The 14,459-nt window shown below is 46.3% G+C and overlaps 1 protein-coding gene across 8 annotated transcripts in view; it reads right to left on the reverse strand.

Moving 5' to 3' along the window:
- Positions 1 to 14,459, reverse strand: part of Anks1b (ankyrin repeat and sterile alpha motif domain containing 1B) — an 864,790-nt gene that overhangs the window by 90,732 nt on the left and 759,599 nt on the right. The window lies entirely within an intron of this gene.

Below are 14,459 nucleotides of genomic sequence, written 5' to 3' on the forward strand. Positions count from 1 at the left end.
TCCTGAGCTACGGTTTAGACAGAACTTCTGCTTTACTTACGAGCATTTTCTACGTAATACAAGTGATGCAGACGAGAGAGACAGCCTCTAAAGGATGGTGGTTCTCGCTACTGCCCTTACCCACCTTCAAATGCCAAAGGCCAGCCAAGACCCACTTTCACAAAGAACAAAGTTCTATCTCCTTCGAGGCTTAACACAGAGAACCCCTAAAGAAGAAGCCAATTTAAAGAACCACAGCTCGGTGTGTCAAAGTTAGTCACTGTACTCTCTACAGAACTCTTTCCTCTCTGCATGTCAACGTTTTCTCAGGTAAATTCTATTCTGAGTGTGGTGCCTTGGCGGAGAACAAATAATAGTGTTTACACTTGTTCCCTCCCCCACTTAACAACCCCGCCCCCACCCTGAAGATGAGTACGTCAGGTGGCATTAAGTTGCTGAGGGGCATGCGGAAATAAATGAGGTAAAATCATTGCCGCAAGGAGCTTCCGGTCTTAGGCAGGATGGGGGGGGGGCGGGGGACAGAGACAGACGTTTGAAGGGAGAGGGTTCACAGCAAGTAGGGAGAGGCTTCGGTGGAGTGGGAGTCTGCGGATGGCCTCTTGGAGGAGGAGACAGACTTCAGGGATGGGCCAGGAGCCTTTCCAGGTGGAGAAGTAAGGGAATGAGCTTTCAGGAAGAGAGAGATTGTGTGTGAGATCAGAGGAACAGAAGTGAATAAGTGTATTACTGCCTCAAAAGTATATCTGCTAACAAATATTGGCGAGAGGGGTTTTATCTGTGCCTGTGGTAGGATGTGGGGGGGCTACAAGGGTGGGCCAAGTCAGACGAAGGGTCTTCTACCAGGACCGCGGTCTTCAACTGTAAATTCTACAACATGTCAGAAGGGTACGGAAGGCTGTTGGTCAGAGAGTAACTACTTAGTGAACACAAGCAGTGGTCGTTAGGTTGAAGCTGAAGGGAAATGAAGGTCCAAAAGGAAGAGGGCCAGAGCTGGCTTGTGACCATAACCCTGATGCTAATATTGAGAATGGATTGGGGGTGGGGGTGACTATGTAGGCCAGGAAATGAGAACTCATTAGGACGAGGGTTAGGAAGAAGCTTTGTTCACTACTGTATGTCAGTGTCCAGCGGAGCGGCAGGGTGTAGTAGGGGCTCCACAAACAGCTGCTGAATGGCTAAATGAATGGCGGTGATGGGAAGAGACAGCCGCTGGCTTGGAGAACTATCTAGGCATCAGAAATAGCAGGGCTGGTGAGTATGGGATGGACGAGGGTAGGAGGGAGAGGGGGACTCTGGGAAACTGGGCTTGAGGGGCTGGTTTTGTCAAATACTACTACCCAGGGGAGAGAAGGAAGAAGAGGGTTGCAGGGAGGAGGAGGGGGAGCCCACTGAAGAGAGCACCAGCATAGACTAGTAGCACACGGCACACCCTGGGGGCAGGGCTTGCTGCCTTCCTTGTTACGGCTCTGTTTCTAGGGAGAAAGACCAAGGCTCAAGGTGACCTAGGACCTCGGCAGTGGAGTCCAGATTTGAGACACGCATTCAGGGGTGGTCGTGTGGGACCCAGGGATAACATGGCTGCCTACATATGCACAAGGGGCTGCGTTTGGTCTGAGCACCGCTCCCTACTAAAAAACCTACACCTGGACATGAAGGCAACTCCCCTTCTGCCACAAAATGTGCGTTTTAAAGTCCCATTATATCACTTTTCCTCAAAAAAACAAAAATATTCCATATTCAGAAAATCCAAGGGTGGGTACTTCACAGAGAGACCAAAGAATTTTGGTTAGCTTTGCTTCATTGATACTATAAACCTGCTGTCCTTGTTTGATTATTATGAGGAGCCAAAAATATGAAACTATGAAAAATTCTATAAAAACTATAAAGCATTCTACAGAAACAAGGAAATATATATATATAGAATATATATGGAAATACATTCAGAACCTGGTTAAAGACTTCTAGAGATTATAAAGCATTCTACAGAAACAAGGAAATATATATATATATATAATATATGGAAATACATTCAGAACCTGGTTAAAGACTTCTAGAGAAGTACCAAAGATGACGAACTGGAGGCTCTTGGACCTTTGGCTGCCAAAGGCACCCAACCATGGCCCAATGTTCCCAGTGCATAAGAACTGAATTTGAGACACGAGCAAGGAATGGTTTGGCTTCCAAAGCTGGAGTCTGCCGCTAGGGGAGGAGAAACAATAATCCAAGCTGCCTCTTTCTGCTAGGTGAGCCTCTGAACACTCCAGAGGACCTGCGGAGAGTTGGGTGCTATGGCCAAGTCACAAAGCAAACGCACTAAGCAGATGCTGCGGTCATGTTCTCTTCTCAGCGTTCATCAGGAAGGGGTTCTTGGTATGTGACTGTACACACTGATGTCATTCTGTCTTCTTTGGCTCGTCGACATGGCTGGGATTCTTTTACTCAGGTCTTAGCATGGGCACTTGTCCTTTTGGAGAGGCCTCTGGTAGCCACTTCTAAAGTAGCCCCCTGCAGCTACTGCTGTGTCTTCTGTGGTTCTTTGAAGAATTTACAAGCACACATATGTGTGTTTGCTTACCCGAGTCTCCCTCTCAAATGAGACCATAGGTCCCAGGAAGGCAGGGCACTGAACCTACTGGATGTAGCCTGGTACCTGGTATAGGCCTTGCCCATGCAGTGTGTTTGAGGGCCGGATGTTTGAATGAACCAACTGTGTTCAACTTGGCATGTTAAGCGACAGAGAAGCAGAAGCGTTACTGAGATAGAGGATCCTGTTCCACAGTCAGGCTCCCTGCATGACGTGGTTCTCAGATCCTTACGTGGATTGGCTCACGTGTGGATTGAGGCCATCACTCCTGGCTCACGAGCCAGGCACGCTAACCAAGCAAGCCTCCTGGCCCACACGGCACGCAGGAGAACCAACCGGGGCACCGTGCCTCCTCAATCTCACAGTAGGTGTCTGTTCTACTTAAATATGCGAGGAACGTAAAAATAATTGCACAGACAGAAGGATTTGCACTTGCTCAGAGTAGACCAGGGAAGTGTTTGAACCATTCGGTGGGTGGTGAGACTGCTGGGGGGGAACCAGGAATGTTCCAGGGGTGGGGATAGAAACTACTCCAGGGGACAGTGCTGTAGGAAACACTTGACATATATGAGGGCATAGGAGGTTCTAGAACCGCGCTTGCTCTTCTTGGCTTCTCTCACTGAAATAGATAAACTGTTGAGAACTGAAATGAGTAGATGATACGTAGTGTGACGGCTGAAAAGTCACATACGACTAGTTTATGGGCCCGGCTTCATGCATAATTCATCGCATTAGCGTCCCGCCACCTGTACAGGCGGCAACTGCCTGCTTTACAAATGAGAAAACAAGTTCAGGAGGCTATGCGAGCCACCGAAGCTGTTAGGAAGTGGATTTTAAAAACAACTCATGCCGGGCGGTGGTGGCGCACGCTTTTAATCCCAGCACTCGGGAGGCAGAAGCAGGTGGATCTCTGTGAGTTCGAGACCAGCCTGGTCTACAGAGCTAGTTCCAGGGCAGGCTCCAAAGCCACAGAGAAACCCTGTCTCGAAAAAAAAAAAAAATCCACCAATCACCTTACAAACACCCTGCTTGCAGAATACTTATTCCACTGCAAATACATTGGTCGGGGTCGGTCCCTGTCTGAAGACGGTTCTTGAATTTGACGTCCTGGCCACAGCCGCCATATTTGCAGCTCCAACTCTGTTCTGGGGCTGTGTTTTGCTGATCTATTCATGCCAGAGAACTTTGGCTTTAAATATGCCCACACTTACGAACTGTTGCTCAGTGTGCTTATTCGCCAAGTTTTGAGAATAGCAGCATATTCTGGAACCCATTTCATTTTCTCATGCTGAAAAGGATCGCAATGGCTCATCACCAAAACTGCATGGAGAACCTGCATATCAGAGGTGAGCGGTAAGCACAGCCCTAAATGAAGATGATAAATGCAAACCGGGGTGGGGGTGCGAGGGATCATTCTCATAATCCCACCCACTTTCTATTTGTAGTGATTTTCTGTCTTAAAACAAACTACAAAATATATGTAGCTTGTGTGAGAAGCTGAGTAATTCAAGACTGGATCTCGATTTATTTATTTTGAAAACAAGGTCTTCAAAGGCTTGTAAGACCCAAAAATGCTTTCAATGCTTTCCCTACCTCTCCCGTTTCCTTTTTATTTTTTTTTTCATTTCTCGAGACAGGGTTTCTCCATAGCTTTTGGTTCCTGTCCTGGAACTAGCTCTTGTAGACCAGGTTGGCCTCGAACTCACAGAGATCCGCCTGCCTCCGCCTCCTGAGTGCTGGGATTAAAGGCGTGCGCCACCACCGCCCGGCTCCCGTTTCCTTTTTATAACCTGTGCTGCCCATGAATCCTTAACCCTGACACATCAGTCAGTTGCTTGTGATTCTTCAGTAGAGGGTGTCTGCTCCTACCAGCCGGTCAGTACAGCACGTTCCTCATGAAGCACAGGCTTACACTTGTAGGTCTGTGGCAGGGTTGTGCTTCAGGTCCGTCTTTCTAGAACTGTCTATTCTTCGTCGGCCCATGATTTTGTCATAGGATGTCCACGTCCTTTTGCAGAGAGCTAAATAAATCTGCAGTGAACAGCCTTCTCTTGGATGTACATGTCAGGCGGTTAGGTCTAAACCGAGGCTTAGTAAGCCACTTGTGTTTTTGTGATGTATACACAGAGTAGTTATAAATATTCTACCACAAGCTATACTTACAAGCCATGCAATCAGCTATGTTAATCAAGTCTCCCTATTTTTGAAGTCATTATATACACTGGCTTCGATGTGAGGCAGACTCAAGCTGTATGGCTTAAGGACTTTGGATCACTGGGGAGGTATTTACCTTTCCTGGATTTACTTCTTCATCTGTGAAGTTGTGACGATAGTAAGATCCATTTCGTAGATACACAGAAAGCACTTTAGCGCACCAAGTGTTTGTTGCCATGGTTTGTGTCATTCAGATTCCTATGTTGGAAATTTAATCCCCCATTCGTATGTTACCGGTGCTTGGAGATAGAAACTTTGAGGGTGAATGGGTCATGCAGACTCTGCTCTCATGAATGGACTAACCTACTCATGGACTCAAGGGTTAATTATTTTGGGAGCTTGATCTATTTAGCCAATGGCATTTGGAGGTGACTTGCCCTGGGTGTGATTTTCTCTGATACGTGATCGAATAAGAACTGGGGGGAGGGGGGCCGCACACTCTCTCTTTTGGACACGGAAGGCTTGATGTGCCATTTGGTGACCTGGTCCAGAGCCTTCTCCATCCCTCCATGGAACGAAGAGCCAACGGTGTCCCTTCTCACCGTATCCATGAGTGTACATATTCCCTATTTCATCCCTTAATAAATTAAGAAAATACATTTTCTTCCCAAGCATCTGTGGATTTCTTGCAATAGGTTGTCACGAGGATGGCTTTGATATAGAAGTGATCTTTCTCTGGTAAATCTGCTTATATTGCCCCCTGATGCCCTCTGCTATGTTATGATGAAGGAAGAATATCCTCTCTAGATGTCAGTGCTCAGCTCTTCAGTTTCCCAGCCGCCAGAACCGAGTGCTAAATAAATCTCTACCATTTATAAGCAATCTAGCCTCAGGTATTTTGTTACAACAACAGAAAATGGACTGAGAAAAACAAAATATACTAACTGATGTCCACAAAATGAGATGACTTTATACATGCATGCGTGTGTACATGTCTGGTATGGCCTTACCAATGTTTCCTTTCCTTGCCATTATGATTTATTATTTATTGTGACTGTGAGGAATGTGGTCAGAGGTGTCACTTCCTTAGAAGGGTCTATAAAATGAGGACGGGGGAGGGGGAGGGCAGCCACAGGCAGCTCCTGAATAATCTCTGCGTCTAGGTGGACAGATGCATGAGATTAGCTGGGGACCAGAGAGGTAATGGTTTTAAAAAGCAATATTTTCTTCTATGGCTGGAAGAACTCATTAGAAAACGCACCATCGAAAGCAGGTTTCTACTTGAGAGGGAACACAAGAGTTTGCTTTCATTAAGTCCTAGCTGGTGTCAGGAAGGAAAACAGAATCATGGCTCAAACATCTGTTAAAACATCAGCAACACGAGGCAGCCACACAAAGGAGATGAAATGATACCTATAGTAATAATTCATTCGTATTTTAATAGATAAAGCTTGCCTGAAGATCAGAGTGTAAAACAGCCACACTGATCAGCCTTACAGACCAGGCAGCAAAGACACACACCTTTAATCCCAGTAGCCACACCAGTTTGCCTTTAATCCCAGCCCTAGAGAGGAATATAAGACCGGAGGAGACGGCTCTAGGACTCAGCCTCATTCTGAGATTCCTGGAGGCAGGATTGCCATTTCAGATTGAGGTCGAGGTAAGAGACAGTGGCTGGCTATTTTGCTTTTCTGACCTTCATGTTGAACCCCAATTTCTGTCTCTGGATTTTTATTGATCGTGCTACAGACATCTGAGACTCCCTGCACACAATGAGTCACAGGCAAATGAGGAAGCCCCGTCTGGCTGTGGTTAGACCTCAGTGAAAATACCAGAGGGCAAGGGGTCACAGAAAAGGAAGGATTTCTAAGGGGGAAGGGGGCAGTCAAGGGCACGACAATTTCAGCAACATTTTAAAGACAAAGGGTGTTCTATGAAAAGGAGCCAGGGAACAAGGACATTAGAGGCCCATGTACCACCTGCATGGGTGGGCATTGTGAGCAAGGCTTGGAGAGTCATGGGTATCCTGATATTACTGGGTCCAGAGATCTCAGGAGCTAGGGTTGTGGTTACACTGTTGTATGCTGGGAGAGAACTTATGGCATTTGGGGAGGAGAGACAGGAAAGGACACAGAGCACATGCCACCAGCCCTGGAGAGAAGATGGGATGGGTATTTTTCTCAGTAGGTAAGCCCAGATGGTGCCTGAGCGAATCTAGAGAAGAGGAGAGAGTACATTTGAAGAAAAATGTGTCTATGTCTTCATACTCCACACGCGGCAGGAGACGACGGGGTTTGGCTGGATAAACGGAGTTAGGGTAGAAGTAAACGGATAAAATAGAGAGTATCTGCAGGGCTCGGGGAACAGAACGGGTGACGGCTGGCCTCTGAACACAACGCATTTATTTGCGAGCTAGAAGGAGGTTATCACACATCCTTTTCCAACACAGAGAATGCGAAATGAACGGCTCATAACATAAGCGTGTCAGGAGGGAAAAAGTATCCTTATGAAATGGTTGGGAAGGAAATTTATAGCTCCATTTTATATAATACGCTATGGTATATTAAGATTTTTAGGTACGTGTTAAAATTCTTCATCGCTGCCTTGGTGACCGCAGTAAAATCTCAGCTTTATCCACATTCCCTAAGAATGCTGGGCATGCAGGCAAATTCCTGTCGTGGCTTTGGAATCCCCTGGGTGTACTTCCTCTCCTGTCTCCCACCCCTAGGCTCTTTAGGTCATAGATGGTCTTCCACTGTCCCCGCGAACAAGTGGGTGATTTCCTTAAGTCGGTAACAGACCACAGCTCCAAAAAGGAAGCTTATTTTATTAGCATATATTACTTACACAAAGTAAGAGGTTGCATTTTGGCAGCTCCACATGTGCGTCTAATAAAATTGATCACATTCATCTCCTCTATTGTACGTAAGAGAAAATTCTTGAATCAGTGTAAAAACACAGCTCAGAGCACAGGACAGAGGCACCGCAATTTGGAGAAAATCTGCTCAGTTGCATAGCAGGGCTTTTTAGCTGACCTTCGAAGAGAAGGCTGAAAGAGCTAATTGCGGTTAGACTGATTCGATGCGTTACCAAACATCCTTACTCGATGGCTAAGAGGGAGCCATTGAGCAGGGATGGAGCCTTTATCTGCACTGCCGTAAATCACGATGATTGGTCTAGACTCATTAGATTTACTGAATACACCTTAGCACATATCCCAGTTTTCTATGAGGACAAGAGGCTCCTAAGTCATCTCTTCTGTAAGACAAGAGAGGAGCACACTCTGCCATTCACATGGAGACATCTGGTTGCCCTCAAGGTTGATGTCACTTTCTGAGAACTCAGGCAGGTGAGTAACTATTTTCATGAATTTCCTACCTGCTGAAGCGCGTTGGGACCCTTTGCACACAAGACTCTAATACCGTGAACTAATTCGGCTCTCCCGTTAAGCAGGGCTACATTCTAGAAGAGTTTTTTTGGGCCTAACACCAGGACTTCTGACCTTACAACTAAGAATAGATGGTAATGGGAGCTCAAGCTCCCAAAAAAGACTTGAATAGAACAGCCACATATGTGGCGGCATCAGAGCCCCCGTCTTCAAAGAGAAATATTTTGAAAATTCTCACTGATTTTTTGGCAAGAGCAGCAAATCTTGCTCTTTCAGTTCTTTGTAAAAACAACAACAAAAGACTAACCATTTTAAACCTGGGCATTAAGCAACTGTTGACTAACGCCAACTAATGATTTGAGTTCTACTATAACTCACCATGGGGAGACTAAGGGGCACCGAATAGCTACAAACAAGCCATTACGAACAGCTTATAGTGATTGAACACATGAGCTGTGATTAATAATGACTCACAGGCACAGCCATGAATGGCAACAAACAGAAAGGACTTGTTAGCCTAAGAATCGAATCATAAAAATATTATTTGGATGTTGATCCGACGTTCACAATGGCAACAATAAGAAAAGTTAAGTTATCTTTGACACATTGGTCAGATTGGTAATGAGACATGAAGCTTGACTGTGCCTTAGGCTACACAGGCTGGTGTGGTCTTTTAAATATATCAATATTATCTATAGGAATATTCTATATGTGTAAAGTTTTAAGGTCATTATAAGCAGAATAGGACAGGCTTGCTAAGGTCGGGGCTTTTGTGGCAGGGGGAGGGGGCACTGTCACCGCGGCTTACACTGGGTCTACACGCTGGCATTCTGACTTGCGATGAGTTTCTGCAGCCCCATTTGGGACTTATATTTTCCTCATCACACATTTGCTTTATTGCTTTATTGCCCAGAGAAACCGCAGCTGAACTGAATCGATTTTATAAGCTGCAGTAAGAAGAGCTCCCAGGAACAAATGCGGACGGAACACGTAGTTCTTAGCATATGTTTCACGTAGGCTAGCCACGTTTTCCCCCAACCTAGGATGCTTTTCAACACCTGTTCTGTTGATGTATGTCTGCAATTCTGCAAGTTTAAAGATTTAAAAACCAATGCATTGCCACGGTCCTGAACACACTGATGCACACCATTTTTATACCTGGATGCTAAACCCAGACAGCACAACATTGTCCTTGCACAAAGGGATGTGAGCGGCGCCGTGGGTTTTCAGTTGCAAGCTCAGGCTTATCCCGTGCTAGCTACTCACAGAAAGGCCAAGTGGAAGGAAGTCCTCTCAATTGTAAGGAAAGACGCTACCCTTGGGTTTCAGTAAGCCTGACCTTTCGTTGTCTATCTTTGCTCTTCAGAGACACAAGCATGCTTTATGCTTACTGAGTGCATATTAATGTCTTCATTAAGCCTTTCTAGGGAACTCCACCATAGCCCTCAGTTTCAAGATGAACAAAATGAAGGGGCTGGGGAGACAGCTCAGTTGGTAAGAGCTTGCTGTGCAGGCATCGAGACTTGAGTTTGAGCTTCAGAACCCATGTAGAAAAGTAAGATGCGCCGGTATATGTTTGTAATCCTTTGCCAGGGCATAAAACAGGCAGGCTCCTAGTGCTTTCCTGGGGGCCATTCTAGTCTAATCATCGAGCCTCAGGTCCCACGGAGAGATCTTGTCTCAAAAACCAGGGTGGATGGCCCCTGAAGAATGACACGCAAAGTAGATCTCTGGTCTCTACATATAGGTGCACAAACATGCATGTGACACACACAGGCACACACACGCACACACAGGCACACACACACAAACATGATATCCCCCACCACAAATAAACAAACATAGAAGGAGAGAGAAGCCCAGGTGTTGCAGGTCTATCAAAGAATGAAGAGGCACCTGATCTATGATGCGTCCCTGGAGCTAAGCCTGCTTTCTCTTCTCCTCCACTGTTTGAAGTTTGTTAGTGGTTTTAAATCAATAATCAAAAGAAGGGCAACAGATTTGTGAGAGTACGAAAGATTCGGACCAGCTTCCTTCCCCCTCGGAGTGAGGCAGCCGGGAAGCATCCCAGATTTCCACATCAGATTCTGTTTAGGTGGAGTGAACCCAGCATCTCCTTTGGAGTGCATGCTGCTTTATTCCCCTCTGCTGGAGTGGGGTATTTAAAGAACATAAGACATAAACACGGACGGACTCAGTATCCACTGGGTTGCCCTCCTGACTCTATCCTATGTCTCTGCATTTCTTTTGTATCTCTGTTTTTTTTTTTCCTACCTAACATTTTTAATCCACACACCCCTACCCTGAAACATATGAACCCATCGAGGTCGGTCCCTGACAGTTGTCGCCCCAGCGTGGGACCCCCCGACAGATGGCTCCTCAACGTGGGGCTTCTGACAACCCCTAGCCTGACCATTAAGCGTTTCTCTTATAAAATTTCCAGGAGTCTCTTGGAGTCTAAATTCTGCTACACACACAAAAAGAAAATCAATCTAGTGACGCCAAGGAAAAGGGAGGAGGATATAGGAAGGAGAGACGAGATGGCTTGCTTAGTGTCACCCTAGCCAGTTTGATGTTTCATATTGTTCCCGACTGTGTGGATCAGAGGTGACGGTACCATCCTAGGAGAGGTGGCGTTCAGCATCCTCAGCAAACGACCGAAGAGCTGCCGCGATGGCGGACTTGATGTGATCAATTACCAACGCTCGAAGAGAAGTGAGGCTTGCCCAGCTGTTGGCCTCATCAGAAAAAAAAATCCAAACAAACCCACAATAATCATCTTATAAAAGAGCATGATTAGTTCTGATTCTAAGATAGCACAAGGATGCTGCACACCCATTTCTGCTGGGAAGACATCCACGATAATGAAGATACTCATCAGAGCTGGCAAGAGCTCCGTCATTTCAGCGAAGAGGAAAAAACTTTCTGAGTTTTAAAAATGGAGACTCAAGAAAGTGAGGTGCTCAAGGTCACTTGGAATTTGGGACTGGATCTGGGACTCTTGAGTTCACAGAGGCTATTTTCTCCCCCACTGCAAACCACGCTCTTTGAGAGTCAGACTTTGAAGAACGACAAAGTAACAGTGCCGTTTCTTTGGGGATTAGCTTTCTCTTATGATATGATTCTCTTTTGAGAAAAAAAAGGACTTTCTTGATTCCACATGTTTAAAATGCTACTAACACTTCGAATCTCATTTTCCTTTCCTTCCTCCATCCTCCCTCTCCCCCTTTTATCTTACTTCTCTCTCTTCCTCTCCTCGCCTCGCCTCTCCTCTCCTCTCCTCTCCTCTCCTCTCCTCTCCTCTCCTCTCCTCTCCTCTTTTCTCTCTCTCTCTCAACATTCAGCAATGAGTCTTTAGAGATGAATTTGCTATATCACCTCCTGAAGGTAAGAGTTTAGGTCAGGTTTCTTGATCTAAACTCTGCAAGCCAGCCTTCGGTGTAATAAGATTTAGGTCTGGTTTTGCTGACATTCAAGTTTCCTTCCCTGAAGGGAAAACTCGCGACTTGACCTTGGTATAGTAGAAGGGTATAGGCCAGGAGGTCAGCTAGCTGGAGCTAAGAATCCACCCTACCTTTTCCTCATCTGCTAGGTAAGAACAGGAGGTCCTCTCTCAAAGAGCTGTCGGGGTTGGAATTGAAGCTGCACAGGGACTGGCACAGGGTCAGCACTCGGCATAGGACCGGCTCGGTTATTAGCGACAAAGCAAAAGTGGTTTTTATATAACTGCTTTTTATATTAGCGGGGGCTCAGTGTCACAGTGCACATGGGTGTATGAAATTTCACCTCTAAATCTGAATAGACTTTCTTATGCAAAATTCTTTGCTCAAATAACTTTGCAACATCTAGCTCTAAGGTATCATCTTAGACATGAGTTCATATCAGTGAAGCTGGCACTCTGGAACTTTGCAAAGAAAAGAATAAATAACCCAAGCACATCAGTTTGCTGGCATTCCCAAGAGTGAGTAAAAAATGAGCGCCCTGGGCCCCTCTTTGGCTAATAGCTCTGCAGGAAAGCCTCGATTTATAGATTATATGTATGTAGGACATGATTCTGAAATGTGCCATGAACAGTGACTATCTGTAGAGAGACAGGCTCCCTATTTGTACAATATAAAGCCCCGACTACAGACTGTTGAATAATGGTCCAATATTGTAACTGCATGGAAACCGGGGGTAATTGAACACGATGCCCAGCACACTGTCCCTGCTCCCCCGTTCACTCTGAAAAGCATCCATGCCAACCATTCTTAGGTCCTGGGCTTCTCTGTAACTGAGGTACCTGTGTCACAAGACACACTTTCAGGTACACCAACAACTCCAGCCTGCGCCAACAGACTTCACCCTCCCACCTTGTTGGTAAATGTGAATTAACCATAATGACTAATAATGAAGAGGTTCTGGCCTCTCTTGCCTGGGAAGAGCAGAACAGCAGGTGTTTTGGCAGCTCAGCTGGACCTCGGCTCGGGTGACCTCCGCTGCTAACAGGCTCTCCGCAGGCAATGAACAGGAGGCACCCGCTATGCAAATTAGAGTGCGGCTGCTCCCTGTCAGCTGCCCGACTCACAGGGCCCTGATGTGACCCACATGAGACTCTGTGCTCCATGCCTGGCTAGGTGGAGACCTTGGGCACGGTGACGGTGTTAATCTTTTAACTCCTCTGTGGGAGGCATGACAACTGTTGGCTTTCTAAAGGAGAAATATGTTTCTATATATGTTCAACAATGCAGGGAGGAGAGTGTTGTTATATATGAAATAAATTCATATGTCTCATGCTAGCTTGGTTGATTATTAAACCAAAGAGCTTTTTTTTTTCATTTCAATACAGGCCATTGGGAGCTAACTGGAAAATTGAAAGCACATGGATGGACAGTGAGGAACAAAATGCCAGAAAATGTAAGTAAAAATCTCGCTGGGTGGCTAGTTCACAAATACCACTAAATCCTTTTCCCGTGGTCACTGTCACGGAGGCAATTAGTGTGTGATGACTCAACAAAGCGTAACATTTGGGTAGTATTTTCTACATGTAGGCGTGGGTGGGTGCACACACGTGTGCAAGGGGGTGTGCATGTGTGAGTGAGGATGTGTGGAGGCTTGAGATCCACTCTGGTGTTTTGTTCTCTTTTGTTTTTTTGAGACAGGGCCTCTAACTGGGACCTGAGGCGCTTGCACCCCCAGGACCAGCCAATCTCAACCTCCTCAGCGCTGCCCGTCATTACGCCTCACTTTTTTTACAGGGGTGCCCTAGGATCGAACTCATGCTTGCAAGGCAAGCACCTTACGTATGGCTGAGCTGTCTTCCCAGGTCCCTATTTCGGTGCTATTTTATGTTACTTACACACGTGTCCATGATATCAGATTTATCCTAACGATAAAAATGGCTTTATATTTTTGGAAGTGGCCTACATCATGCCGATCAGCACGCCATCAGTGTTGTCTCCTTATACCCAGAGGAGCTGTCTCCTCCCCGGTTCTATATGCCCCAGTGGGGAGGAGCTCGCCCGTCCTCGCTGTTTCCCTAGTGACAGCTGGGTCTTTCTAGATGTCTGTGCTGGTTAAGTTTATAGATCAGTTTACCTCAGACATGACACCCAGGTATGTTGTCAGACGTTCACAAGGGTGTGGCGTCCCTGGTTGCGGGGATTGAATGAGAGAAGCATTTCCAACACTAGATTCTCAGTAAAGGCCATCTGAGTTGGGAGAGGGCTTCTTTCAATCAGCGGAAGACTGGGATAGACCAAAAGACTGACCTTCCCTGAGTAAGAGGAATTCTGCCAACAGCCAGCCTCTGGGTGTGCCCTGCAAATCTGGGACTTGCTAGCCTCCTCCATAACGCCAGACAGACAGACTCCATAACAGAAGCCTCCTGTTCATCTAGCCTGTTCGTTCTGATTCTCTGGAACCCATTATGATCCCAATCAGAATCTGCTGACGGATGACTACAACATGGTCCTTCCTCCCATCCCTTCAATGCTCACCCAGGTCCTCTCCACCCTGGTTTTAGAACCTGCCCAGACCCCTATCCTCCGAGTTTTTGTTTAATTATCTGCTATTTCCCTATTCACAGTTCTTTCCCTTCCGGTTCCAGGATAAACTGTAGGGTGCTGCCTGTGCCTTGAGCACATCGCCCGTCCCCTCGTCTTCCCCGTGATCTAATCAAGCCAGTCCTCAGCTGCTAATCAGATCACACATCTTCCTGCCCAGACGGTGTTGTTCTTTTCTCTACGAATGAAGGCTAACGGGAGCTGGGCTCTCAAACCACTCAGGACATAGTCCCAAAGTCCTACGCAAGACACAATTTCTTCTGTCATCAAGGGGCTTGGATTTTATAAA

Source organism: Alexandromys fortis, unplaced genomic scaffold, assembly GCF_014885135.2.
Source record: "Alexandromys fortis isolate MF-2015 unplaced genomic scaffold, M_Fortis_MF-2015_v1.1 scaffold_50, whole genome shotgun sequence".
NCBI lineage: Eukaryota > Metazoa > Chordata > Mammalia > Rodentia > Cricetidae > Alexandromys > Alexandromys fortis.